Source organism: Chiloscyllium plagiosum, unplaced genomic scaffold (assembly GCF_037043375.1).
Source record: "Chiloscyllium plagiosum isolate Xiang-an unplaced genomic scaffold, Cpla_swu_hap1 HiC_scaffold_46, whole genome shotgun sequence".
NCBI classification, from domain to species: Eukaryota; Metazoa; Chordata; class Chondrichthyes; order Orectolobiformes; family Hemiscylliidae; genus Chiloscyllium; species Chiloscyllium plagiosum.
The window spans coordinates 35387214-35414543 of NW_028270184.1; positions in this window are offsets into that span (position 1 = coordinate 35387214).

Sequence of the window (27330 nt, forward strand, 5' to 3'; positions counted from 1 at the left end):
AACGTGCTGGCGGTGGTGAGAGTTTGACAGAAAGTGGATAGGGTCTTAATAATGTTAAAAAGCCAGTACAAATTTCTGCAGCTGGAGCAGTTTGCAGAGGTAGCGATGGAAATAGGACTTTTTATTTAGTCATTCATTCGCTGAGAATGTAATTGATTGGACGAGCATTCTTTGCTGTCCTGCGAATTGCCCAGAGGGCAGCTCAGAGACAGCCATATTTTTGTGGGCCTGGAGTTACATATTAGCCAGACCACGTTACAATGTCAGATGTCTTTCCCCAAAAGGACACACGTGAACTAGATATGTTTATCCAGATGCATTTGTGTTGGCCCCTCAAATGTCCTGTACAGACACAACATAACATCTCAACTCCTATTCTCAATCCTCTGACCAATGAAAGCAAACATCCCAAACGCCTGTTTCAACAGCCTATCTAGCTATGATGCAACTTTCAACGAACTGTGCATCTGCATCCCCACGTCCTATTAAGGTCCTAACATTAACTTAAAAGGCCCGCCCTGGTTTGCCTTAGCAAAATGCAACATCGTGCATTTCTCCACCAGCTATTCCGAGACTCACTGGCCCAGCAGTACTGTTGATCCCGCTGTACTTTTATATAACCCTCTTCACTGTTTACTTTACGACCAACTTCAGTGTCACCACATACTTACTAACCATGACTCTTTTATTCTCGCCCAAATCGTATATATGATTGATGCGCAAGAGTGAATCCAACACTGAACCCCACGGCACAGCGTTGGTCACAAGCCTGCATGTTGAGCAGTAAACCTCTATGAATGAATTCTTTCTTCTCCCATCAATCCAATTTGTATCCAGTTAGTGAGCGCTCGCTGATGATGAGTGTCCAGAACTAATAACCATCTGCCATGCAGAAACTTGTCAAAGGGCTTTCGGAAAGCCATACTGACAATGTCTACTGCTCTGCATTGATTTATCACTTGTCTATGTTCTCAAAACTTCAGTCAAGTTTGTTAGACATGATTTGCTATGCCAAACACCATGCTGACTGTCGCTAATCCATTCTTGCCTTTCCAAATGCATAATATTCCTGTCTTCCAGACTCTTCTCCAACTTACCCATCCCAATCATCAGTCACACTTGCCTGCAGTGGCTATCAAAGATATAAAAACCTCTACGAGTGCTGCGCAATTTCTTGCCTATCTTCCCCCAAGATGCTGAGATATATCTGATAATATCCCATTGTTTTATCTACCATTTTGTATTTAAAGACAACGAGCACTTCGGTTCTCCAACTTGAACTCTTTTTGAATACATCACCATTTATTTTCCCACGTTCTCGAGTTCCATGTCTTTCTCCAACACCAATCCTGAAGCAACATATTTGTTTTAGATCTCCCCTATCAACAGTGGTTCCACATCGAGAGCCCCCTTGACCGTTAAGGGGCCATATTCTCGACCTCGCTAAGATTCAGCCCTTATTAAAACTTGTCAAAATGTTTCTGAAATTTCAAACATCCCCCGACCGCAAGCGCCCTCCCCTACCTTTGTCTATTCTGCCACTTATGGCCACAGTGAAGCATAAAACCCATAGATTTAAAGAATTCCCCTTTTATAAAGTCATGCATCTCCCATTGTTTCAAAGTATCCAGTTACTGTTTGTCATATCCTTTATAATACACTCCAGTTGTTTCCCAACTTACTGTCAGGCTAATGCCATTTTGGTTTCAGACTAACTGCACAAAGGGGTTTAGGAATCCTTGTGTATCAATCTGTTAGGAAGAAGTGGATGCACCTTTAACAATGTAAAGATCGTAGCAAGTACAACGATTGCTGGAGAATTTACGAAGTAACATTTGATTAAGAATAAACAACACTCGCTGAGTGGCCTGAAAAGGACAAAAAAAGTTTGAAATTATGTCAATAAGTTTACGTTATACCCCGAAAATGGTGAAATCCGAATCCAACTTGGACTGAGTAGATTGATAATCTTAAAAGCCAACGACAAATCAGATAGTTTGGGGGGAAAAGACCGGGCAAAACTGAATGGTTGAGACGAGAACAGCCAAGCCCAACATGTGAATAGACAGCATGAAAAAGTACATTTTCCATCAGTAACCTGTAACATAGAAAATCCGAAGAAGAAGAAAAAACGACAAAACATCCAAATAGAAACGCGAATTCCGCCAGCTTTGCGATAAGAATTTTGATATTGTAAAGCTTAATTGGCAGTTTTGTCGGACTCGTATTGTGGAATGGAAGTTAACAGATAGGTTAGAGGAAAGAATTGTAAATAGTGTTTAGATGATTATTCCCTGAGCAGTAAAGTTGTTGATTTTTACTGAAAGTAGTTCTTGGCCTATCGGATTTTTACACATTACTGCACATTACTGCACTGGATAAATTCCTTCTATGTTACTGGTAAATTTAGCAGGAGGCTTTACCCCGTGTCATAACAGTTTGGGGGCGCGGGCCCGTGATTTCAAATATTATAAAGAAATTTGAATAGATTCGTGGTTGCAAAAGGCCCCAGCAGAGTTAAACACTTACAGGTTAGCGTTCTAGATCTTTCAATAAACGGTAGGTGAAACAATTAATTTAATTTTGGTGAAGTGTAAGGGTAATGGCTCTTAAAATTGCTGAAGAGCTTCTGGGATTTGAAAATGATTCTCAGATTTGCCAAGAAGGTTTAGAAAGAAAGAAAAAGGCCATTATTTTAAAATTAGCAAATAAGTTAGATTTGTTTTTTTAACAAGAACAAATGTAAAGTTGAAATTGTAAGGAAATTACTCAAACTCTTACGTGTGTCAGAGAAACAGGCAAATGCAGTCGAGATAGAAAAGCTTAAATTACATTTGAGGAAGATTTAGTGTGAAGCTAAACAAAGAGAGGGGGGAAGGGATGTAGAGACAAAGGGAAAGAGAGAGAGAAGAAAGAAACAGAGAGGAAACGTGTGAGAGAGGAGGTTCTTGGCTGAGCAAAAAGAGAGAGAAAAGACACAGAACGATGAAGAAGAGTTGAGAGAGAGAGAAAAGAGAGAAAGAGAGCAGGTACTTGGCTCAACAAGGAGAAAGAGATGAAAGGGAGAAAAAGAAGAGAGAGAGGAAAAACAAAGAGAGAAAGTTGTCAGCTGAGCAAACAGAGACCGAATTTGAACGTGAGTAGTTACGACTTAGTCAGCAAAAATATATAAATACTCTGCCACATTTTGATGAGAAAGATACTGAAACCTTCTCTATTTCATTCGAAAAATTGGCTAGGCAAATGGAGTGGTCTGAGGATTTATGGTGAATGCTAGTTCAGATTAAACAGGTAGGCAGAGCTGGTGATGGATTTGCCGCAATGTCCAATAAGGTTTCAAGAGATTATAAAGAGGTTATACAGGGTTTTTTAGGTGCTGAGAATTGGTATCAGAAGCATATAGACTGAGGTTCAGAAGCACAAAGAAGGAACCAGGTCAGACATATGTTGAGCTCGAAATAATTAAACAGAGTTATTTTGATCGATGGATGCGTGTTTTGAAAATAAATCGTACATTGAGACCATGTAACAGTTTAAGAATTCACAAATAGAGATAGTAAGACTTCAAGTGGAGGAACAGAATTTTCAGGTATTGAGAAGGACAGCAGAATTAGCAGATGAGCACCTGTTGGTGCATATGACAAGCTTCTGACCAAGATTTCATCGTGTGATGGACAGAAATTGAGAGAAAGAGAGATCCTACACTAGTAAACAAAGAGTAGCGAAAACACTGCAAAGAATTTGCCACAGGAATAAAAAAGAAGCACAAGACGTTGGAAGGGAGGTGAAAGACATCAGGTGTTTCCACTATAGTAAAGTGAGACACGTGAAAAAAAGTGCTGTTTGTTAAAGAAAGGCACTGTAAGATACGATGTGGTGAAGTAATCTAAGCCAATGGCATTAGTGAAGGTAGGATAAAGTGATGATTGCAGATGCTCGAGATCAGATCTTAAAAAATATGTTGCTGGAAAATCGCAGCAGGCCAGGCAGCATCAAAGGATCTGGAGAATCGAAGTTTCGGGCATAAGCACTTCTTCAGAAATCCTTCTTCTGAAGAAGGGCTTATGCCCGAAACGTCGATTATCCAGTTTCTTTGATGCTGCCTGGCCTGCTGCGCTTTTCCAGCAAAACATTTTTAAGCATTAGTGAAGGTAGTAAAGGAGACCCCAAGATGAGTTGAGGAGCGGCAGTAGAGTGCACAGTCGAGGCTGGAGAGGGTATGATGTTACGACCCGATTTCTAAAAAGAACTCCCCTCTCTGGGGAACGTTTACTCAGAAAGAACAGGGGGAGAAAAGGACAAGAACTAATTAAGAATTTATGCATCTCTGAATATTAAGAATTTTTAGTGTTACAGAAGCTCACGACTCGCTGATAGTAAGGAATGAGCTAATGCACACTTTTTCTGATGTGGTACCCGAGAGTGTGGTAATTTTTGGAACAGATGGACAGAAACGTAGCATTCCCCTATGGAAGATCAGGTTCAGATGCCAACTTAAGACTGGGAAGTTGCAGTATCAGTTCCAGGAATTCAGTTTATTCTTGGGAATTACTTGGAAGGATCCAAGGTGTGACTGACGGCCCTGCTGTGGAGAAACCCAAGGAAAACCAAGAAACTCAGATGCCAAAACAGAAATATCCTGGTATTTTCCAAAACTGTTTCGTAACCAGATTCCACGATCACAAGTAACAGCACGAAGTGAAAAGTAAAGAGAAGGCTAAAGGAGTCAAAGTTCAGTGAGCGGATACCCAGTTTGACGTAATAATGCAGGAAAACACTGAACAGAGAGAGTGTCAGACAGGGGTGTTTCTTCCTGAAAGACTAATAGAATCCTCGGACGGAAATGGAGACCACGGCAGTTTAGTGCATCGAAGAATGAGCCAAAGTGCACCAGATTGCGTTGCTGGTAGCATACAGACAGAAAGTATGATGGTACATGAACGTACATCTAAGAGGTCACCTAAAGACTCAGGCTAATGTAGAAAAACATTTTTATTGGCCTGCAATGCACAAGGATGTGGTTATCTTCTGTCGTACTTGTCAAAAATGCTAATTGGTATGTGCGCCACAGGTAATAAACCTAGCAGCTTTGTTCCAAATCCTTGCATTCGAGGAACCTTGCATGCGGGTTATAATTGATTGTGTAGATCCCCTCCTGGGAACTGAAATTGGGAAGCGGTACTTGTTAACCATAATGGATGTGTCTATTCAGATTTTTGGTCGCAATTCTTTTAAGTATCAAGGCAAATGCTGTAGTAGACGCGTTACTAGCTTTCTTCACATGGTATGGGTTACCCAGAGAGATTCAATCAGACCAAGGGTCAGATTTTATGGCGAGGCATTTTTACAAGGTTATGAATAACTGAGGCATTCTGCAGTTCAAAGCCAGTGCGTATCATCCTGAACCCCAGGGAGCTTTAGAAAGGTGGCATCAGACCATGAAGATTACCCGAATGGTTGGGCTGAAGGCATCCCAAACGCATTGTTTGCCATTAGAGGTGCCCCAAAAGAAGTTACTCAGTTTAGTCTCTTTAAGTTAACATTTGGTCATGAAGCAAGAGGCCTTTTGAAATTAATTATAGAAAAATTGCCAGGACCAAAGCCAGAGATCTCACATTTTGATTATGTATCGGACGTGATGGAGAGTCGACATCGAGTAGGTGACTTAGCTAAACAGCACCTAAAAAGGACGCAATGTAGAATGAAGCAGGTGGCAAATAAATGCTCTGAGACTCGGACATTTTCCCAAGTGGATAACGTGTTGGTAGTGTAACCAGTGATAGGCGATCCCTTCAAAGCCAGGTTTAGCAGTCCCTATCAAATTGAGAAAAATGTTTCGTCAGGTGAACTATTTATTAAAGATGCCAGATTTTTAAAAAATGTGTCGTATCTGTCATTGAACATGAAAAAACTGTATTATACTCGCGAGAAAGAGCTGGAGAAACAGCTGTCAGTTACTGCCCCGTAGAATGTGTAGTTAAATCCAGATGATTGGATGTTGAGGTGTCTTCAAATAGACTAAAAAATGAAGAGGTCGTTAAAGATTGGTATAGATTAGAAAGCTATCTGTCTCTGGTACATAGAATGGAGTTGAAGATTTGTTACTGCAATGCAAGGACATACGTACGAATTAGATGGGGTGGACTAATTCTACTTTTCATGAAGTAGACGTAAGGAATACTGGTCCGATAAAACAACACCCCATCGGCTTAATTCTTTCAAATCCAGACAGGTCCAATGGAGGTGGAGGTTATGCTCGACGAGAACATCATCGAGATTAAAGTGGTGCTGCAAAAGCACAGCAGGTCAGACAGCATCCAATTGGCACGAAATCGAGTTTTGGGCAAAAGCCCTTTGTCAGGAAACATCAATTTTCCTGCTCCTCGGATGTTGCCCGACCTGCTGTGCTGTTCTACAGCACTCTAACCTTGACTCCAATCTCCAGCATCTGTAGTACCCACTTCTACCGAGAACATCATCGAACTAATCCAGAGAGAGTGGTGTTCGCCGATCAGCTTAGGTTCCAAACCGGACGGGACTCAATGATTCTGCGTTGATTAACGGAAGGTCAACGTTTTTAGAAGTCGTACTCATATCCAATTCCTCAATTGGAGAACTGCATCGAGTAAGTAAGACAAGCCAGTTACATCACAAATTGGACTTAATGCTTGGTTACATGCAAGTATCTTTATCAGTGTTGGAAAAATAATTTTCTGTGTTTGTCATCCCAAATAGACTGTACTAATTTAAAGGGATGCCCTTTGGAAGGTAGAAAGCGGCCGTTACATTCCAAAGACTCATGAAGAGACCGTAGCTGGGTTAACAAACTGTGCAGTCGATTTGGACGATGTAGTGATCTTCAATAAGTCCTGGAAAGATCAGTTGGCGTTGTTGACAGAGCATTTTGAACGACTACGAGAAGCAAAACTGGCGATAAATTTAAATAAAACGGAAATACCGAAAACAGAGGTGATGTTCTTGGGACATAATATTGGTCATGGAAGGTTGGACCCACGGAATGCAAAGATGAAGGCCATCGCGGAATTTCAACGACCAACCTCGAAGAAAGATGTGCTTCGATTCTTAGGACTCAGCGGATTTTATCAAGATGTTGTTCCAAACGTCAGTAGCGTAGTGGCACGGTCAACTGATTTTCTGAAGAACAACACAAAGATTTGATAGACAGAACCATGCCAGGAGGCTATCGACCATTTGAAATTGATATTAACAACCAAACCAGTTTTAGCTAAACCAAACTTTTCGAAACTTTTAAAGTCTCCATCGATGTGAAAGACATTGAACTTGGAGCTGTACTCCTACAGGCAGATGAGAATTGGATTGAACTGATAGGTGGTTGCTTTTCGAAGAAGATCAACATCCACCAGTGGAAATATTCCACAATAGCAAGGGAGGGATTGAGTTTGGTACTAGCGTTACAGCATTTTAATGTGTATGTCATGAACAATGTCTCAGAGACTTGTTTACACTGACCACAGTCCGCTTACATTCTTAGAAAGTTTTAAATATAATAATATGAGATTATTTCGTTGGAGTCTTAAGTTACAGACGCTTAATTTAAAAATCAAACATGTTGCGGTTCAGAAGAATATAATCACAGATGCGTTATCGCGGATGTAATTGATAGATTTCAATTGAGATTTGTTTTTATTTCATATTATGCACATACAGGTACATGGGAAAAAAGTGAAGGTGAACCTGTTTTAAAGTTGTCTGTATGTTAGGGCAATGTGCTTTAAGTACAGAAAAAATGACGCAACCTTTTCATTCTGAAGTTCATTTTATTATTAAGGGGAGGAGTTACGAAGATGTGGGTGTACCTTAAAGAGAGTGAAATACTTGGCGGGTTTAGGGAAAGCTGGAGAATTTACAAAGTAACATTTGATGAGAACAAACAGGACTCGCCAACAGTCTGGAAAAGACAAAAAAAAATCAGATTCAATTCAGACCGATTAGTTAAAATTATACCCCGAAAAATATCAAACTGCAATCCAAATTGAATTGAGTATGTTCACGGTCTTAAAGGATAACGACACAATCTGATGCGTTGGGTGTCAATTTTGAAAATTGAACAGTTGAATGGATAACTGCCAAGCCCAGCATTTAAACAGACTGCTTGAAAAATATTTATCTTTAAATTACTTATTCAATCAATAACCTTTAACGCAGAAATTATTAACAAGGTGAAAAGAAGACACATGAAGATGAGAAGACAAAAACGTACAGCTGCCTGTTTTTGAGACACGAAGTGTGGTTTCATAAATATTAATTAGGAGTTTTATTGGAATAGTATTTTCGAAGGGAAGTTAAAAGATGGGTTACAGAAAAATATTCTGATTAATGGTTAGCTAGGTATTCTCTGTTATATGTTAAGATATTTAGGTGCTAATTTTTACTTTAAATCGTTCTTGGTCAAAGTTTGTGAGAAGATTTGTAGCTCGGGTGCTAGTTGTTGTGGTTCTGTTCGCCGAGCTGGGAATATTTTGTTGCAGACGTTTCGTCCCCTGTCTGGGTGACGTCCTCAATGCTTGGGAGCCTCCTGTGAAGCGCTTCTGTGATCTTTCCTCCGGAATTTGTAGTGGTTTGTCTCTGCCCTTCCGGTTGTCAGTTCCAGCTGTCCGCTGCAGTCGCTGGTATATTGGGTCCAGGTCAATGTGTTTGTTGATAGAATCTGTGGATGAGTGTTATGCCACTAGGAATTCCCTGGCTATTCTCTGTTTGTCTTGTCCTATAATAGTAGTGTTGTCCCTGTCGAATTCATATTGCTTGTCATCTGCAAGTGTGGCTACGAAGGATATCTGGTCGTGTCGTTTCCTGGCTAGTTGGTGTTCATGGATTCGGATCATTTGCTGTCTTCCTGTTTGTCCTATGTAGTGTTTTGTGCAGTCTTTGCATGGGATTTTGCATATTACGTTAGTTTTGCTCATGCTGGGTATCGGGTCCTTTGTCCTGGTGAGTTGTTGTCTGAAAGTGGATGTTGATTTGTGTGCTGTTAAGAGTTGTCTTGGTCATAGTAGTCTGGCTGTCAGTTCAAAAATGTATAGTATGATGCATGGTAACGGGGCTAGTCCTTTGGGTTGTGGCATGCCCTCATTCCGTTTTTTTTCCCCCTTAAACATCTGTTGATGAAATTGCGGAGTATCCATTTTTGGCGAATAAATTGTCGAGGTCTTCTTCCTCTTTTTGAAGTTCTCGTGTGCTGCAGTGTGTTGTGGCCCTTTTAAACAGTGTCTTGATGCAACTTCTTTTGTGTGTGTTGGGGTGGTTGCTTTCGTAGTTCAGGACTTGGTCTGTGTGTGTGGTTTTCCTGTATAGCTTTGTGGTGAATTCTCCGTTCGGTATTCTCTGTACCATCACGTCTAGGAATGGGAGTTGGTTGTTCTTTTCTTCCTCTCTCGTGAATCTGTTTTCTGTGAGTGTGGCGTTGATGATCCGGTGTGTGTTTTCTATTTCTGTGTTTTTAATGATTACAAAGGTGTCATCCACATATCTGACCCTGAGTTTGGGTTGAATTTGCGGTAATACTGTTTGTTCTAATCTTTGCATTACAGCTTCTGCTATGAGTCCAGAGATGGGTGAGCACATAGGTGTGCCGTTGATTTGTTCATATATTTGGTTGTTGAAAGTGAAGTGTGTTGTGAGGCACAGGTCCATTAGTTTGAGTATGCAGTCTTTGTTGATAGGTTCCCAGTCTTGTTGTCTGTTCTGTATGTCCAGCAGGTTGGCTATTGTTTCTCTGGCTAGAGCTTTGTCTCGAGAGGTGAACAGTGCTGTTACATCGAATGAGAACATAGTTTCTTCAATGTCTATATGTATAATTCTGATGATGTCCTAGAATTCCTGTGTTGATTGTATAGAGTGTCTGGATCGGCTGATCACCTTTGTAATCATTAAAAACACAGAAATAGAAAACACACACCGGATCATCAACGCAACACTCACAGGAATCAGATTCACTAGAAAGGATGAAAAGGACAATCAACTCCCATTCCTAGACGTGATGGTACAGAGAACACCGAACAGAGAATTCACCACAAATGTTTACATGATAACCACACACACAGATTAAGTCCTGAACGACGAAATCAACCACCCCAACCCACACAAAATAAGTTGCATAAAGACACTTGTCACAGGACGCCTCGTGATATTTTTGCAGCACACTTGGTAAACGGAACTCACGAGGAACTACCTGAAGTTAGCATCAATGGAAAAAATGTCGTTGAGAAAGAATCGTGTCAGAACACGCATAGACACTGGTCAATTTGGCCCTTGAACTCTGACATTCTTTTGCATTTATATTTAGACTATAGATTTAATTGTCATGTGCCCAGAAGTACTGAAGTATGGGAGTGCAGTAAAAGAGGGTGTAATGTTACATGACAAAGCACCGCCTCAGGTAAAGGTAAATTGGTGCAAAAAAGTAGTCACAAAACAGTCATTGAAATAGAGTTAAAACGTGAAACATTACCTCATGCACCAGGTTGAAAAACTAAAGAAACAATGTAACCGTTAATTTTAAAGTTTTTCTTATTTTAAACTGGAAACTGAAAGAAGAGGTTGAAGTTCAACATATTTTAATGAGTCTTTGTTGCATACAAAAAAATGCCTCCTCTGTTTCTGTTATAAATGCCACTGTTTTCTACCTCCAAAATAGTTCCTTCACCTTCTCAACAAGGACCTATCTACATCACAATAAAAACCAAATCACGAATGCATCCCCATCAATCACAGAAGTTTATAACACAAACATACAAATATCAGGTGAGTGGAACGAAGTACGAGAAGTAGAAGACTATGCGATTTAGTGTGAATTTATTCCTTAGGAATTATATAGAATAGATGAGAGGTCATGGAGACATAAAATGCAGTCGGATTCGGGTGTTCTCATGCAAGAATTGTAAACCATTTTTGTACACATATATCAAGTAATAATGAAGATTGTTTTCAGCTATGATAAGCAGAATTGAATATAAATTTAGCGGGCATGCTTTACTATCCAGGGTTCTCGGGATTTGGTGAGCACAGTTGGCTGGATATCCAATTTGCAGTACGGAATGATGGCAATTGAATTGTTTGAATTCTCACATTAGTAAAAGAATTTCAGTGTTGACTTTATTGAGGCAATCGGACGCAAAATAATCTTACCAAGGAATAGGAAGTTGTGATCAAAGTAGCACATTTACATTGGCGTCCTATCACTGTAGAAGTGCCAGAACGATAGATGCTGTTGCTGATATTATTTGTAATGGAATGGCAGGGGTGACGGGATGCGATTGTACTCACTGCATGTTTGCAAGTAAAAGACAAATGATTCAGGAATTCATGTCTTGAGGGTGTTACATGAAGTCGATGAGGGGATGCAAAATGAAGACATTGGACAATGATTTGGATAATAGAAAAGTATGTTGGAATAAGAACAGAACATCTCTGTGATGATCAATTGAGAAAGTCCATCAGAAACAGCTGCATCGACTAGTTTGTGAGTCCTCGAGTTTGAGTTACAAAAAATAATCCTCCTTCCATGTTCCATCAGAATTTGGAAACGTGAATTCTCGGTTAGTCATTAATTCTGATGAGCACAATATCACATCAGAAATAAAGCAATCTCTATGTGACCACAAATGCAACACCATGAACAGTTATGGCCGTCTTTTTGGAAGAAAAACGTCCAACTGATTTGGAGGTATGCTAGAAAAGGTTCAGGATGTTTATCACAGGAACTGATGTGCTTCCTCAGCAATTGAACTTGAATAGTTTGGGCTGTATTCATTGGTGTTTGGAAAATTGAGAGAAGACCTTCACGAGGAAATGAGATATAACATTACTTGTGGGCTTGACGGGATATTTACCAAAATATTATTTCCCCTTGCCGGAGATTCTCTGACCAGACAAACCATCTTCTGATTAAAAGATCACCATTTTTGACAGAAACATCGAATGCTTTTTCTTTCCTAGCTGTGTCTGTAACGATATTCCACAGTGATGGTGGACAGACTTAGAAAGTACTAAGGGAATGAAGTACTGTGAGCATAACATAAAGAGATGTATTTGAGAATGCAGTGATTAGTATGCCCACCACTGAAGCTGGAATTGTCGCTCAGTTCCCTAACGTGAAGTCCAACCTTTGCTTCTACAGATGGCTGCAGCGATAAGGCTCGGGAGTGGGATGAGACTCGTAGCACATGAGGGAACTGATACAGACAGGATGGATCGAATGGCTTTCTTATTTACTGTTAAATTCTATGATTCGCTTATTACGTACGCCACGATGTTATAGAATTGTGGAGAGCCGACTTGTTCGCCTGAATGGATTACCTCTGCAGCTATGTGTTTATGTCTTACTATGATACTGTGGGATCTTGACGGGGTAAAACTGAAGGGAATGCTTTAAAATCAGGAGAAAACAGCGATTACTTTCTTCTTTTGCAAGGCACTGGTATTTTCGAACATTCTGCTTGAAAAGATAGTGGTGCAAATATTTTCATATTTTGAAGGTACCATTTGATCCGTTGTCATGAGACAGGCAGGAATGCTAATTGAAAGTTGCAGGCAGTTCAGCTATGATCTTATTAAATCGGGCGCAGGCTTCAGAGACTGAATGCCTTACTGGTCGTTGTGATGCTTATGATTGTCTGTACTGAACCAAAAGATTCAAAACTGCCATAAACCTGCAAGAAAATAAAGAAAAATGAAACCTTTCATCTCTGAAATAAAGAAACGGATGACCCTTACATTAAACAAACTCTAGTGGGACTTGTCATAACTCATTTTAATGGACGCAGTGTTAGGATAGTGGAGAAATTTGCAATCATTAATAAATTCAACTCCCTCACTTCTGAACTCTCATGCAAACGCTGTGCACTTTCCTCATAACATAGGTCACACATGGCTGACATGAATTAAGTCAATTTTCTCTGGATTGCATTCAGCACATGCACGTAATTAAAAGAATTATTGAGCAAAACTGCACAGGCGATTCATGATGTAGTCTCACCAATGTCCTGCATTTCAATAGCATGATACCTTCACTCTAATGTACAAAACACAACCCAAACAGAGTCAGTTATGGGTACAGACTGTATTATTTTCCTGCTGTTCGGTTACTTTGACAATCGTTGCGGTCAACGTCATATCATTATCACAATGGTATGGTCCTTTTCCCAACCGTCAAGTAAGTGATTTAACTAACGATAATATATGTCATTATAAATTAACTTCTCTTTCTGCCTCCTAATGGGACCCATGCTCCATTAGAGCTTCCAATCTTGTCAGTGATGAGTGTGCTTTCGATCCGTCTCCCAGTGGAAGTCTGAGCCTGGACCAATGAGTCTGCAGCACTCCGTCTTCTACATGAGACAGAGATGAGTTTCTGATCATATTTGAAGTCTAGTAGCACAACCACGTAATTCGACCTCGATTATATCTCCAACCTTTGTCTATACCTCAGCTCCACAGCGACTGGAACATTCATGCACCTTGATGCATGACTCCAATGTGTGTTTTTCCAATACTTGTCTCAATGACATTCCACCCAACACCCTCCAAAAACTTCAGCTCATCAATAACTCTGCTGCCTGGACGCCAAATCACGCAGCGTCCTGCATACCCTTCACTTCCGCCCTCACTGACCTACATTGGCTTTTGTGGGCTGAGGCACATATTAATACACCCTGCCTTTGTCGGATCCATCTAAAACGTCACTCTACCAATCAGTCACATTCCCACATCGTTTTCTTCCTCACTCTGCTTATTTCCCTTTCGGGAATTATTCAAACCTATTTCTTTTCGAGTGAATTACCTTTTCTTATTTCTCTCCCTGAACAAGAATTTGCATTCTGCAGAGTGAGCGGTGCTGGCGTTATGAAGTTTCGAAACAAAGAAATAGTGTAACTTACGCTGCAGTCACTTCCCTTTGTATGCAAAGGAGCTCTCTGTTGAATAGGGCATTTGAGTCACTTTGACTCTCGTCTTTGCAAGATGTTCTCCTTCTGTTATTTGATCGTCTGCTTGTCACTTTGAGTTAATTCTGCGTTCACCCAAATAAGTAAGCTGCCAAACCATACCTCTCAGCTTGGATGATTGGCAAGAAACATTAGCTAAGCAGACACAAATGTGCATTTGAATTAGTTCTTGATTAAAGTAAGCTGGGAATATAGACTAAGGGGAAAGTCAGTTGATGAACAACAACATATATGTGAAGACATATTACATAACTTTCAGCGAAAAAGAAGTCAAAAGAGTTCAATGAGATGACAGATCATCCACAATTAACGGGTGTGTTCATGGGTATCGAATTTTTAAAAAATACAGAAGTCTGATAACTGGTGAAGCCAGAAGACTGTATTTAGTTTTAGTATCCAGCAACCAATGGCTGCAAACTCAATAATGTAGGTAAACGCTGATGAAGAAAACAAATTGTTATGACCTATGAACTAAAACAACAAGAGATTCTCCGTGTACATCAAAAATAAAATGAAATCAGGAGCAAACGCTTGTGTAGGGTATCTGGAGAGTGCGACCAGAAATTTGCAAATTATAAAGCGGAAATGGGAGATAATTCAAATCAATATTTATATGTAAACAAAAATCACAAAGATATCAAATACTTTAAGATTTGGAAAGATGCTTTTTTCATGAGCAGGATGTGGGCGTCGCTGCATAACCAGTATTTATTTCCCATCCTCAGGTGCCCTTGATAAGATGGTGGTGAGCTGCATTCTACCTGCTGTGAGTTGACCATAACGAGATTAGTGTGGGAAATGCAGGAATTTAACTCATTACCCAGCGACAATGCAGTTTGGGAGATAGACCTCCGATTCAACATGGTAAACGGCCTGATGGGGGTCTTGCAAATAATCGTCCTTCCATGAATATGCTGCCATTTTCCATCTAGGTGGAAGTGGTTGGGAGTTTAGAAGGTATTGCTTGAGGATCTTTGGTGAAATCTTACAGCGTCCTCTTGTATTTGTTGCACAATGCTGGTAGTGTGCATCAGTAGTGGAGGGAGTGAATGCTTGTGGATGCATTGTCGATCACACCAGCTGCTTTGCCTTGCATGTTTTGAAGCTTCTTAAGCATTGTGGGAAATGCGCACATTCAGCCGAGTTAGATGTCGTTTATCACACTCCTGATTGTACGTTGTAGATGGACCTATTCTTGCGGGTGGGGCGGAAGAAAGGGTAGGAAGTGCAATAAAGGCCACAGTATTCTTATCTTCTGTTCTGTTAAGGTAGCCAGTATGTTTATGTGGATTGTCTTTTGAGTTTCTATTTAATGATAACCCGCAGGATGTCAATAATAGAGATTCAGATTTGGTACCAACACAGCATGATGAGTGGCTAAATCTTTTCAGACTGATGATGGTTACACGTGTTACTTACCACTTTTCAACCCAAGTCTGTACATTGTCCAGATCTTGCTTTATTTCAGCATAGATATCTTACAGCATTTGAGCATGGGCTTGTCATATGTTGACAGAGAGAATGTATTCGACAACAGAATGGGAGCACAGACACATTGTTTACTGAGAGACGTTGGCCTGTTCCCGGAGTTTAAAGAAACTTGCTGCAAATATATTTCTGGCATTCTTTGGAATATTCTGCCACTGAATGGAGTCCAACGTGGTACTACTGGATTTTTAAAAATCGCTAAATGTGATGCTGTAATTACATGAGCTACGGAGACAGAAATCAGGAGCACACGATCCACTTAGCCTTGTATTGAACGATTGGAAAGTGCTGGGGCACATTATTATGGAACAAAAAAAAAACCTTGACATTTTTGAAAACAAAGAAATCAAACACAATGAGCTCGTTTTGGGGGAAAACTTTTGAAAAATGCGTTGATTGATTTGAAGATATGACAAGTCGATAAAACTAAAAGTGAGTCGTCCAGCAGTGAATTTCGATTCGCATAAGGCATTTGGTAAGGCATACACATAAACATTTATTGCACATTTCTGGATCTGATGGCAATGCATATCCTTGTACTGAAGATTTGATAAGACACAGAGAAGGGAAAGATGATTAATTGATTTAAATCTGGTTTGAAATACATATCAGGTGGCACAACGGTGGCAGAAAAAAAGTAGATCATGTTGAATTGTGCAGCAGGGACTGAAGGGCATACTCCTGATCCCTTTCCTTACTTTCTTATTCTGATATCTGACATTGAGTGGTCGTTTTCCTGGAGGTTAGCTATAATACGTTGTATTCAGGGTGATCCTAGCGCATGCCAAACTAAGTCTGGGAATTTACAGATGCTCGGTCCAGAATAATGTTGGTCTGGCGGTATGAACAACATTTGAAGTGGAATTGGCAGGCGGGGATAGCTCTATAAAGCAGGATGTTTGAGCTGTTTGTCAGGAAACCGGCGTTTCCCATTCACAGTTACTCAGTTCAACGTTTGTGAGAAGATCTGTAGCTCGGGTGCTCGTTGTTGTGGTTCTGTTCGCCGAGCTGGGAATTTGTGTTGCAGACGTTTCGTCCTCTGTCTTGGTGGCACCATCAGTGCTTGGGAGCCTCCTGTGAAGCGCTTCTGTGATCTTTCCTCCGGCATTTGTAGTGGTTTGAATCTGCCGCTTCTGGTTGTCAGTTCCAGCTGTTCATTGCAATGGTCCAGATCGATGTGCTTATTGATTGAATCTGTGGGTGAGCGCCATGCCTCTAGGAATTTCCTGGCTATTCTCTGTTTGTCTTGTCCTATACTAGTAGTGTTGTCCCAGTCGAATTCATGTTGCTTGTCATCTGTGTGTGTGGCTACGAAGGATAGCTGGTCATGTCGCTTCATGGCTAGTTGGTGTTCATGGATGCGGATCGTTAGCTGTCTTCCTGTTTGTCCTATGTAGTGTTTTGTACAGTCCTTGCATGGGATTTTGTACACTACATTAGTTTTGCTCATGCTGGGTATCGGGTCCTTGGTTCTGGTGAGTTGTTGTCTGAGAGTGGATGTTGGATTAGTGGTGCTGGAACAGCACAGCAGTTCAGGCAGCATGGATTTGACTGTCCTCGGATGCTGCCTGAACTGCTGTGCTCTTCCAGCACCACTAATCCAGAATCTGGTTTACAGCATCTGCAGTCATTGTTTTTACCTGAGAGTGGATGTTGATTTGTGTGCTGTTATGAGTCGTAGTGGTCGCAGTTGTCTGGCTGTCAGTTCGGAAAAGCTCTTAATGTATGGTAGTGTGGCTAGTCCTTTGGGTTGTGGCATGTCCTCGTTCTGTTGTCTTTCCCTTAGGCATCTGTTGATGAAATTGCACGGTTATCCGTTTTTGGCGAATACATTATATAGGTGTTCTTCGTCCTCTTTTTGCAGTTCTAGTATAATGCAGTGTTTTGTGCCCCTTTTGAATAGTGTCTTGATGCAACTTCTTTTGTGTGTGTTGGGGTGGTTGCTTTCGTAGTTTAGGACTTGGTCTGTGTGAATGGCTTTCCTGTGGCTACATGTTGCAGGTCCACAGCTGCTGCAAAAACATTGCAATATACCGACCACTGCAACGGACAGCTTGAACTGTGTAGAAGAAGTTCAGAAAGCAGCTTTATAATGAGCTAAAATATTCCTTCAATCAAATTAATCAGTGCAAAAATTGAACCAAGTAATGAATACATGCAAGATCATCGCATTTCAAATCACAATTCAGCTGTTACGCAGCCTGACCGCTTTGTAAGCAACTGATGGCTGTGCAAGACTATCTGCCATTATTAGAGGATGCAAGGGCACGCTTGCCTTTCTTTTCAATGAGATCATTCTAAGTAATGCATGCATAATTTAATGAAACATACAAAACATACAATGTATAAAATTGAATGTGAATATATATATATATATATATATATATATATATATATATATATATATACACACACATTTAAAACCGAAATCATTGTAAAGTGGCAGATACCACAGATGAATAATTATTTTGTCTTTTAGTTTGGGAAACTGAATTCGAGCGAGACATACTCTGCCCCAAATCTGCTCATGCTGGACACAGCGGGGGCAAAATTGAACTGAGTGGTTAGCTTTATTCAACTCTGCTCTTGCTTTCACATCTGGTTATCCACACCCCAACCCGGCTTCAGCGAAATTCATCTCTCTTGCTGTGTCTGCCTTCTTTCTTTTCACTCTTCAGAGACCTCCCGTCTATTTTCTACCGTTCTTGCCATCAACTTGCTTCTTCTTTCATTTCCGACCCTTCCAAATTCATTCTCTCTCTCTTCAACCGAAATTAAATCTCCAAACTGATCTACATCACTCGAAATTCTCTCATTGTCCTCATACTATCTCTCTCATCATTTTGTCTTCTTTCTTTCCCTACTTTCCTTTCTGTCCATTTCTATCCCTGCCTCATTTCCTCAATCTGCAATCTCCTCCTGTTGATTTTTCTCCTTCCGATTCTTCCATCACCAGTTCTCCTTTTTTCCTCTCTCATTTTTCCTCTCTCACTTTCGATGTCTCACTCCATCTCTCGTACTAACCCTTTCTCTCCCTTGAGCTCCCACTATCCATCCATTATATTCAATAAGAATGGTGGGCCCGGAGTGCTGCTCTCCTGTCTTTATTTTTCATTCTCAGGGGTTCCAACTCCTCTGTGGAAGGGCAGATATTAATATCCATTCGAATCTCTCACTGAATCAGAAATGTATCCTTCATATCTCGAACAAAACATAGGATGCTTACTCAGTGTGGACAATGGGAATGACATTGTTTTACTAGGACGGTCAGGAATCATTGGAAGATGCAATTGTGCGTGCCCATTGACAGATTGAGAGGTTGCATGCTCTAATTTAATTATTGAAACCGTTGTCTGATTTTTCTTCTTCCCTGTCAGACAATGATCTAACCCTTGGCTTGGTTAACTATCTTTCATTTCCCTTCACTCCATATTCAACCACATTCTCATTCATTGCACTCACGCACCCAAATGCAAACTATATGCATATATATATATATATATATATATATATATATATATATATATATTTGTATTGTGTGTCTCTGTGTGTGTGTGCGCGCCCACCTGTACAACATATACACACACACACATGCGGGTGTGGGCGCGCACGCACACACACATACCCACAAACACAAACATCATGTTTTTCTAGCTTGTCCTAGTTCTCAAAAAGGGTCACTCCAGCAGAAATCCACACAATTCGTTTTCTACACAGATGGTGCATTAACTTTTTTTATTTTTCAGAAAACATTTTTTCCTTTCTTTTCTATGTTGCTTTCAGTGTTGCAAGCATCTTTGGCTTGAACAGCATTTAATTCCTGTCGCGACTTTCCGTTGAGATGGTGATGTTGAGCTGTCTCTTTGAACAACTGTTATTCATGTGAAACAAGGACAATCTGTGTAATAGGTATGAACAGGATATATAAGAAGTTCGGTTAGCACGTTTGCTTTCATTACACAGTCCTCTGAGTGCAGGCAAAGGGACATTATGTTAAGATTGTACATAACACTCGTGAGGTTTCCACATCTGACACACTGGTTCCAGTGCTGGTCGCTCAGTTAAAAGATATCTATTATCAAGATGGAGATGGTTATAAAGAGATTTATGAAGATGTTGCCTGAAGGAAGGTTTGAACTATATAGGAAGGTTGGATAGTTTTGTAATCTTCTTCATTTCGCTGGAGCGGAGGAGGTTGAGAGGTGACCTGATAGCAGTTACAAAATAATGAGGGCAATAGACTCTATGGTGGTTGACTTTTCCCTAATACAAGTGTCAGGACGAGAGGAGGCACATTATTACCTTGCTGCTGGTTTCTTCAGTGTCACCATCTGACATCATCACAATACTGACGTCTACTTTATAACTAAAAAAAAGACAGGGTGGGGAAGTGGGAGTCCATGTCCTTTTGAGTGCAGTGGAGATTAATCAGAATGATAGCTGAACGTCAAGGGTTCTTGACGAGGGGATGTAAAGACAATAAGCAAGGTTTATATTCCTACAATTTAGAAAGATCTGAGGCGATTATACCTTTACAGGTAATAATGGAAACTGCCATTTTGGTTAGAGACAGAGATAATTCTTGTTTCATCCTGAATTGGAACATTAGCTTTCACCAAGAGTGTGTTGGGGCTCTGCAATTCACTCCGTTGGAGGATAGTTGAGGTGGAAATGCTCGGAAACTTTCGACAGTTCTTGGAATTACTTGAAGTGTTATGGCATTCACTGTTATATTTCATTGCTGGGAATTCAGACTTGTATCGTTAGCAGTGTAATATATTGCTAAAGTCAGATTCGAGGAAATGATTGATTGTACAAGAAGGAAAAGATTAATTGACTTTAAAATGTCCAGAGGGCCATGATAAACACTTTCAAAAGCTCATTTCAGGAAGAAAATCCAACAGTCTTCCTCCATAATGTATGAATCATAGCTGAAGTCATTTCCACGCCTGACATTCAATTAATGATTATTCATACCTTTTCCTCCAGTTTCAAACCATGGATTGTCTTTATCTCAACAAATGTTTAATGCAGTAAACAAAATATTACATTCACGAATTCTACCCACTATGCGATCTGCCATCTGTTAACTTCAGGACATCTGGTGTTTTCATTTAAAGAGCTACCAGTGGAACAGAAAATTCGCGGAGTGTGAGGACTAGCGTTTTCTTATTTATTCAGGTCTTTCCTGGTGTTTCTAAAGGAGAACTGGAACCATGGGCACTTAATGGAGGCGAGTCAACCGATCATCGAAACAACATATGAAAGCATTCAGATTGAGTGCATTCATTCCCTGAAGCTTAATGTCCATTCTTTTGTATTTAGGCTGGCTGGTGGCGTGAATAATTTATGACTGAAATAAATCAGTTGATATATACAATGATCATTGATGGAATATAGGTGTCACTGGAAAAGCCAGTATTTGTAGACTGTCCCTCATTGTTCAGAGGGGAGTCATCAGTCAAGAACATTGATGTGTGTTTGGAGTTTCATGCAAACAAGAAAAACTTAAGGACGGCAAATCTACGCACTTAAAGGATATTAGGACACTGTTTTTTTCAAGATTGGACAGAAATTACATGTTTGACACTGGACTGCTTATTTTGGTCAATTAATTTAATTCTAATTTCCACATTTGGCATTGTGAAATTCAAAGGTGGTCGAACACGACCTTAACATTTCAGATTACAAACCCAGAGAAAAGACAGCCCACCCACCCTCTTCACGAGGAGGTTTCAGGCTTAGAGTCTTAGCGTTTTAGATTCATGTAGGGCATAAAGAGACCCTTCATTCAAACTTGCAAGCACCAACTCGATATCTGAAGCTGAACTCGTTCCATTTTACTGCATTTTACCCACATCGCTCTGAACTTTTCCAGCAGATGTACCAATCCAGATGCATTTGAAGTATCACAATGTAACTGTCTGTACAAATTTTCGAGCAGCTTATTCTAACCTCGCATTTCTAAACAGGGACTAAACTAATTCGTTTTCAACAATTTGATATTTTGAACCAATAAACCACAAATTGGATTCCTGAAAATCACGCATCATCAATGAATCTCCACTTGTGTCCTATTCCTTCATTGCATCATTGTTGCAACTGCCAACCTGTCTCTCAGGGATATCCTTTGCCGATTCTAGATACTGTTCATAAAACTCAGTGTGATTTCGGCAGCTCCTTCGCGTTAGTTTTCGAAGCTGGAAAATAAGTCATGAAGTCGGATTTTCCCCTGTCATTGATTCATGAACATTGCAAAATTTTGGTAAATTATCATTCCAGTCAGAGCTTTCTGTTGCGTGGTGTTGAAAGCTGAATGATTCCTCTATCATCCACTTTGACATGCTCTCAAACCATTTTAAGCAGCCTTTTAATAAAATAAATCATTTTGTGGAGCACTTGAGCCACTTCCTTTTGAGCTTCTGAAGCTCATTGTCAATTTTTTGTATTCCATCTGCTATAATTTCGTCTGACGTTCCAGGTATGGTACACTTTGAGGAGGCCTTGTTTCCATAAACTTTGTGCACTTTGCACCATTTCAAAACCCAGTTATTTCTGTTAACCCAGTACTTGTATCATGTTCCAGGCTCCGCATCAATATATGTTGTTAAGACATTTGGAATACTCTGCACCATTCCATGACAGAGGTTAATGTCTGAGACAAAATTTGTGACACTTCTGTACAGCTAATGAAAATATTTCGCTCAGTTGGGCCTTACATGTCCAGATGGCGGGCATCAAATAATTTATCGTCTTTGCTTTCCAGTTGTTACCGTACATTGCAGTAAAACTGCAGTGTTATGCAATTTTGAGGATGCCATTCAAATGAATTTTAGTGAGCAATAAGTGCATGAGCATCATCCAACTTTCCTACCAACCAGTGGCTCTGGTCTGCATAATCATTAACTGCTTGTTTTGGTTGGTTCGGGCCCAAATCAATTCTTGCCATCCAGCTTGCCTCATTCACCTGCAATTTGCATACCGTTGTGACAGGAACACAGAAGTCACCATTTTCCTAGCACTGAAACTGGCCCTGGAGAATTTGCACATCAGGACTCATAATCATCGAACTTTAAGTCCGCTTTCAAAAAACATAATCTCCTCCAGACTAATCTCAAAATCCTCGAACAAACTCTTGAATCTGGCATCTGTAGCTGGATCGACAGCTTCACGTTGAGCATATTGCAATGCGTAAAGATAGTCAACTGCACCTCCTGTACGATAACCATCAATAGTGGGAGTGGCAAGGTGGCTCAGCGGTTTCCTCTGCTGTCTCACATCGCCAGGCTTTCGGATTCGCTTCCCACCTCCGGCGTCTGCCTGGGAGGAGTTTGCACATTCTCCCCACTTCGACACAGGTGTCCTCTGGGGGTTCTGGTTTCCTCACACAATACAAAAATATGCAGGTTAGGCGAATTGGCCACTCCAAATTACTCATTGTGTTCAACGATATACAGGGGATGGGAACCAAAATTGGAGTTAGAGTATAGAAAGGTTGAGAGTAGGGAGGTCCAAAATCAAGTTTCAGGGACGCAAGATGGCACCAGCAAGCAAGAAGTTGGTTTTATGTGTGTCAACTTCAACGCCAGGTGCATCCGGAATAAGGTGGTTGAACTTGCAGCATGAGTTGGTACCTGTGACATCCATGTTGTGGCCATTTCGGAGACATGTTTAGAGCAGGGACAGGAATGGTTGTTGCAGGTTCGAGGGTTTAGATAATACAGTAAGAATAGAGAAGATGGTGAAAGAGGGGGAGGTGTGGCATTGTTGGTCAAGGACAGTATTAAGTTGCAAAAAGGATGTTTGGGGACTCTTCAAATTAGGTAGAATGGGCTGAAGTTAGAAACAGGAAAGGAGAGGTCACACTGTTGGGAGTTTTTTATCGGCCTCCGAAGAGTTCCAGAGATGTCGAGGAAAGGATAGCAAAGATGATTCTCGATAGGAGTGAGAGAGACGAGGTAGTTGTCATGGGGGGACTTCAACTTTCCAAATATTGAATGGGAACACGATAGTACTAGTACTATAGATGGGTCGGTTTTTGTCCAGAGTTTGCAGGAGCGCTTCCTGACACAATATGTAGACAGGCCTCAAGGGGCGAAGCCACATTAGATTTGGTGCTGGGTATATGAGTCCGGCCAGGTGTTAGACTTGGTGAGCACTTTGGTGATAGCGATCACAATTCTGTTATGTTTAATTTAGTGATAGAAAAGGATAAGTGTATATCACTGGGCAAGAGTTATAGCTGCGGGAAAGGCAATTGCAATGCGATTAGGCAAGATTTTGGATGCATAGAATGGGGAAGGAAACTGCAGCGGACAGGCACATTAGGAATGTGGAGCTTATTCAAGGAAAAGCTGTAGAACGCGGGAGCCGTGGTTCACGAAGAAAGTGGAACCTCTGGTCAAGAAGAAGAAGAAGGCTATATTAGGATGAGATGTGAAGGCTCAGTTAAGACGCATGTGGGTTACAAGGTAGCCAGGAAAGACCTGAAGAGAGAGCTCAGAAAAGCCAGAAGGAGAAATGAGAAGCTGTTAGCGGATCGGATCAGGGTAAACGCTGAGGAATTTTACAGGTATTTAAGGAATAAAAGAATGACAAGAGTAAGATTAGGGCCAATCAAGGATAGTAGTGCGAAGTTTGTGTGGAGTCAGAGGAGATAGGGGAAGCACTAAATGAATATTTTCGACAGCATTTACTCTAGAAAACGACGATGTTGTTGAGGAGATTACTGAGATACAGACTACTAGATGACGTGTGATTGAGGTTCACAAAGAAGAGGTATTTGAAATCCTGCAGAGTGTGAAAATAGATAAGTCTCCTGGGCCGGATTGGATTTACCTAGCATCCTCTGGGAAGCCATGGAGGAGATTGCCGAGCCATTGGCATTGATCTTTAATTCGTCATTGTCTACAGGAATAGTACCAGAAGACTGGAGGATAGCAAATGTGGTTCCCACGTTCAAGAAGGGGAGGAGAGACAGTCTTGATAAGTATAGACCAGCGGGCCTTACTTCAGTTTTTGTTAACGTGTTGGAAAAGGTTATCAGAGATAGCATTTATAATCGTCTAGAAAAGCATAATTTGATTAGGGATTGTCAGCACGGTTTTGTGAAGGGCAGGTCGTGCCTCACAAACCTTAACGAGTTCTTTGAGAAGGTAAACAAACAGGTATATGAGAGTTAACTGGTTGATGTGGTGTATATGGATTTTAGCAAGGCGTCCGATAAGGTTCCCCACACAAGGCTATTGTAAAAAATGCGAAGGAATGGTATTGTGATAGATATAGCAGTTTGGATCAGTAATTGGATTGCTGAAAGAAGACAGAGGGTGGTGGTTGATGGGAAATGTTCATCCTGGAGTCCAGTTACCAGTGGTGTACCGCAAGGATCGGTATTGGGTCCACTGCTGTTCGTCATTTTTATAAACGAACTGGATGAGGACATAGAAGGGTGGGTTAGTAAATTTGCAGACGACACTAAGGTCGGTGGAGTTGTGGATAGTGACGTAGGATGTTGTAGGTTACAGAAAGACATGGCTAAGCTGCAGAGCTGGGCTGAGAGGTGGAAAATAGAGTTTAATGCAGACAAGTGTGAGGTGATTGACTTTGGTCGGAGCAACAGGAATGCAAAGTATTGGGTTAATGGTAAGATTGTTGGTAGTGTAGATGAGTAGAGAGACCTCGGTGTCCAGGTATACAGATCCTTGAAAGTTGCCACCGAGGCTGACAGGGTTGTTAAGAATGCAACCGCGTTTTAGCTTTTATTAATAGAGGGATCGAGTTCCGGAACCATGAGGTCATGCTACATTTGTAAAAAAACTCTGGTGCTGCCGCACTTAGTGTATTGTGTACAGTTCTGGTCGCCGCATTGTAAGAAGGATAGAACACAGAACATAGAAAAATACAGCGCAGTACAGGCCCTTTGGCACTCGATGTTGCGCCGATCCAAGCCCACCGAACCTACACTAGCCCAATATCCTCCATATGCCTATCCAATGCCCGTTTAAATGCCCACAAAGAGGGAGAGTCCACCACTACTACTGGCAGGGCATTCCATGAACTCACGACTCGGATGTGGAAGCTTTGGAAAGGGTGCTGAGTAGATTTCCCAGGATGTTGCCTGGTATGGAGGGAAGGTCTTGCGAGGAAAGGCTGAAGGACTTGAGGCTATTTTCGTTGGAGAGAAGAAGTTTGAGAGGTGACTTAATAGAGAAATATAAGATAATCAGAGGGGTAGATAGGGTGGATGGAAGATACCTTTTCCAATAATGGTGACGGCATTTACGAGGGGGGCATAGCTTTAAATTGAGCGTTGATAGATATAGGACAGATGTCAGAGGTAGTTTCTTTACTCAGAGAGTAGTAAGAGAATGGAATGATTTGCCTGCAGCGGTAGTATATTTGCCAACTTTAGGTACATTTAAGTCGTCATTGGCAAAGCATATGGTCGTACATGTAATAGTGGAGGTTAGATGAGCTTCAGATTGGTATGACTGGTCGGCAACAACATCGAGGGCCGAAGGGCGTGTACCGCGTTCTAATATTCTATAATCTATGTTCTATGTTCTATGTATATGTTCTATGTGTGTTAGTCTGGGATGAATATCGAGTAGTAGCATCATGCGCGAGGTTGTTTCATCTTCAGCGGGTCGGTGTGGATTTTTTGGGTGGAAGGAACAGTTTCCACAGTGTAGGCATTCTATGAATGGAGAGTCCCTCCCCACGGATGCATTCGCTGCCTCCGACTATAATCTTTGTACTTCCACGACTGTGCAGACAAATTCGGAATGCACGCATCTAAAAAGGTGCTGACGACACCAAGGATATCAATCAATTATCAGTGAGAATACAGAAAGGAGGCAGAGGGCTTGGCGTCGTGGTGCAGTGATAATCTCTCTCTGAATGTCCCCAAAACAATACAACTGATCACTTACTTCAGGACGAATGGGGGAGAATATACCCCTATCGACCTGAACGGAACTGACGTTGAGAGGGTGGTTCGCGTCAAGTACCGTGGAGTGTCGAAAACCAACAACCTTTCTTGGGCTTCCCACATAGATGTGATGGTCAAGAAGGCACAACATCGTCTCTTCTTCCTCAACTAATTCGTAAATATCACATCCCCACAAGGACCCTCACCAACATTTACAGATTCAGAATGGAAAGCATACTGTCCGTGTGCAGAACGGCCGTATCCGACAACTGCTCTGTCCAGGTACAAAATAACAGACAGAAGTTTGTGTGTACAGCGCAGACCATAACAGAATCACCGTTACATCCATGGATAAGATTTACACTTTTTGCTGCAAATTTTGCAAATTTTTCCAGCAATGTCACACATTTGAGAGACAATGTACATTTATTTTTTCATGTTTCTTATTCATTCCTCATCAGTAAACGCTCTCATTTTGACTTCTAACAATTGTCTGACAATACTGTGCCTTCTAGAGTTGTGTTCAGTTCTGTTTGGTTTGCAGAACGATATTATCTCAGTGGTACAGATTTTGTTTCCTTCAGACAGGCAGTCGTTAAACATTTTTGAGTTCTCTATGGTTGACTTTTAAAGTAAGATAGAAGAATCAGGAGGTGGGGTCAGGTTCACACGGATCCAAAGGGACTTCGCATTTGCTTTCAGTGAGTTGGTGATTTTTGCCATCTTTGGGCGCTTAATATTTGAGTTCCCTGATCTTAGACTGACATATTTTGTGCTTCCATATTAAAGTTGTGTTCACTTTCCTCTATTCCCTTCTTATTACTGTATTCGTCGACGTTCATGTTTCTTGACTACTGATACTGTGTCTGCTTCCAACACTTCTTTTGGCAACCCATTCCACACATTCACCACGTTTTAAGTAAAAATAAA